The sequence below is a fragment of the Mustela erminea genome, chromosome 19 (assembly GCF_009829155.1).
Source record: "Mustela erminea isolate mMusErm1 chromosome 19, mMusErm1.Pri, whole genome shotgun sequence".
NCBI lineage: Eukaryota > Metazoa > Chordata > Mammalia > Carnivora > Mustelidae > Mustela > Mustela erminea.
In genome coordinates, this window is record NC_045632.1 from 47,308,523 (window position 1) to 47,311,623 (window position 3,101).

Genomic DNA, 3,101 nt, shown 5'->3' on the forward strand with positions numbered 1-3,101 from the left:
TTGAAGCTTGTAGCTCTAGTTCGTTTTAACTAATGAATAGAATTTTCTACAGCCTACTTACCTACTTTTACTATTTCAAGGAGTGCCATAGTGAATATCCTCAAATGTGTTAAAGAAACAAACTCGGGGCACCTGGGTGGCTCAGTGGGTTAAGCCTTCGCCTTCATCAGGTCATGATCCCAGAGTCCTGCGATTGAGCCCCGCATTGGGCTCTCTGCTCAGCAGGGAGCCTGCTTCCCCAACGCCCTCTCTGCCTGCCTCTCTGCCTACTTGTGATCTGTCAAATAAATAAATAAATAAATAAATAAATAAATAAAATCTTTATTTAAAAAAAGAAGCAAACTCAAAGAGGTCTGTAAGAAGAAAGCAAAAGGAAAGGTGTTCTTCATGTTTAATAGTTGGTAAGTACATACTACTTATATAATAGGGGTTACAGAATGAAGGGAATAACTCACAAATAGTAAGAAATCAGTAGAGGTAATATGCTCATTACATATTAAGTGAATAACCTCAATTTCGTACAACAAACATATACTAACAAGTGTGGGCTTTTTTATAGCAAGTAGAGCACGCAAGAGCAATTTCCCACAAAAAATATAAAAAAGTTTGCAGTAATCATAATCTTTCTGTTTAGAGTAAGTTACCTAGGAGGCAAATATAAAACTGTGGTACTCGGTGATAATGCTTTCTCTTTATTAATGGAGGCCTTAGACAGAGACTCAAATTCTACGTTAGTTTTGCATGAATACATCTACCAGTGGAGCCCATTCAGAAGCCCAGATATGGGACATTTGGTATTTAGCTTTCCATCTTGCAGTACAGAAAGGCACCCCAGAAGAAGGCTGGTAAAGATGCTGAATGAAACACTCCATGGTAACTACCACATAGAGTGTGCACTGATTGGACTCATACTACACTGGTGTCCCATTTGGCTTAGGCTCCTCTTTTTAATGCTTTTAGGTAACTGGTATGTAATGTTTTAAAATACTTCTTTAAAGAAATGTAGGCATTGATTTCTCAAAAGCATGTATAAGAATATTCATCCCTTTAAAGGTTTCTCATTAAATACCATTGTTACCTGTTACTTGCAGTATCAACAAAGTTTTAACCATGACTGAATCAAACTTTGGGGGCTTATAATTTTTTATTTATGCAGAATAACTCCCTGTGCATGTGTGCAAGAGTTTTTTTAGGTTATAGGAACAGGGCCATGGTGCCTACAGTTTTTCGATTTTATGATAAGGAAATGTATGGAAATACGGGACTGGAAGCGTTTGCAGATTCCCAAGTGAGGTTGAGGCCCTCAGTGACTGAGCTGAGGAAATGAGAAGAGATAAAAGCCAGGGTCATAATGCTAAAATGGCCAAGAAGCTTCCTACATCCCCGTGAGATCTCTGATGTCTTATTTTTCTAGGATCAGTTCCCTCAGTGGAATAATAGATCTTGAGGTGAAGAAGGCACATGTCCAACATTTCATTTTTTTGTCAAGCCAAGGGCATTGAGACAGAATAAACATTGGCGATTTTGGAGCAGTTTGGGTGCTGATCACGTGTAAAGGGAAAGTAAGAACACTTAAAGATTAATTTCTAGAGAGGTACCATCCAGAAGACTGAATAAATGTGTACAGATAAATATGCTTGTGTGTATCTACAGTTACAGCTGCTTCCCGTTATAGAACAGCCTGTGAGAGATGCTAATAGTAGAGTTCTAAATAGTACTGCGACCATCCAGCTCTTCATCGTTGCTGATAGGGACGTTTTATTAGCCTTCTGACTGCTCTCTTGCCTATCTTAAATGCATTTTTCATGCTGCAATTACAACTCATAGATCTACGACGAAATCAGACCTGGTCCAAAGAGCAGAACCAGCTCGAGTACAGCAAATAAGAGAATCCCCCAATACTAGTGATGAAGTTCTTGAACCTAGGTGAGGTTCGGAGGGGTGAGGTTTGGAGCCGACGGCTAAGAAAGAATTCTTAAGACGTCTTTGGTGCAAAAAGGTGGTTTATTAGAGCACGGGGACAGGACCCGTGGGCAGACGGAGATGCTGCACGGGGCATGTGAGGAGTGGCTGGTTATATACACAGGAGTTGGGTAGGTGAGGACAAAGAGGGTGATGTTAGTCTCTAAGGAATTTTGAAAGCAAGGTCTCCAGGACCTCGAGGGGCTAGCTATTGTTGGGAGAAAGGTTACTCATTACTAGTCATAAAAATCTTCTTGTGAGACCCTTTAGATGTCTATCAGTGGGCCATATGCTTGGGAATGATTCTCAACACTATCTTGGAGATCTAGAGATAAAGTTTCACATTTCTCCAATCAAGTGTCCTTGTTAGTGAGATTTGGGTTTAGAAGAAATTTAACTTTATTTAGGGCTTGAGGAACTGAGTTATTTGCCTCTGGAAATTGTGCTATTATTAGAGAGCTTCTTTGTTTTAAATCTCTAGGACATTGGTAAACCAAGGGAGACTCCTGTCTTGCAGGACTGTGAACTCTGCCAAGTTAACTATTTGTTTTTCTTTTAGGGCTGCCAGAGGTGCCTGAGGAATGTCACACACCTTAGCAAGGGGAGTGGGTGGAAAAGGGGGTGCAAGGTGCCAGCTTTTGCTTTGTCCTCAGCCAGCCTCCCGTCCCTCATCACTAGCGCTCATCCAGGATGGCCTTTGGCTTCCTCCATCTCTTGCGAAGGTTTAAAGTCTGTGCCACCGCAAGCCCTTCAAAGAGCAGGTCGCCTCCTCCTCGCTGGAGTAGGCCTGGGTAGGTGTCCCCGGAGGAATCCCAAGAAGCTCCAGCGTCCCAAAGTCGAGGAAGGGCGAGTCCGGGAGAGGAGCCCGCGGTGACGCACTTCCGGCGCGCCTCCTGCGTCCACCCGCAGTCGCCGGCAGCCATTCACCTCCTGAGGTGAGTGCGGAATGAGAGGCTTCCTTGTGGAGCCTGAGGCTGGCAGTTCCGTGATTCCCGAGGCCTCTGGGAGGTCGTCCCCGGGAGGCTGACCCAGGAGGGAGTCCGGCGACGGCTTCGCTATGGAGAAGAGCGGGGCGGTTTGCGGGCTGTCCGCCCCTTCCCCCCGCGCTCCTTGACTCGCCGGGGCGGCCACTTCAGGAA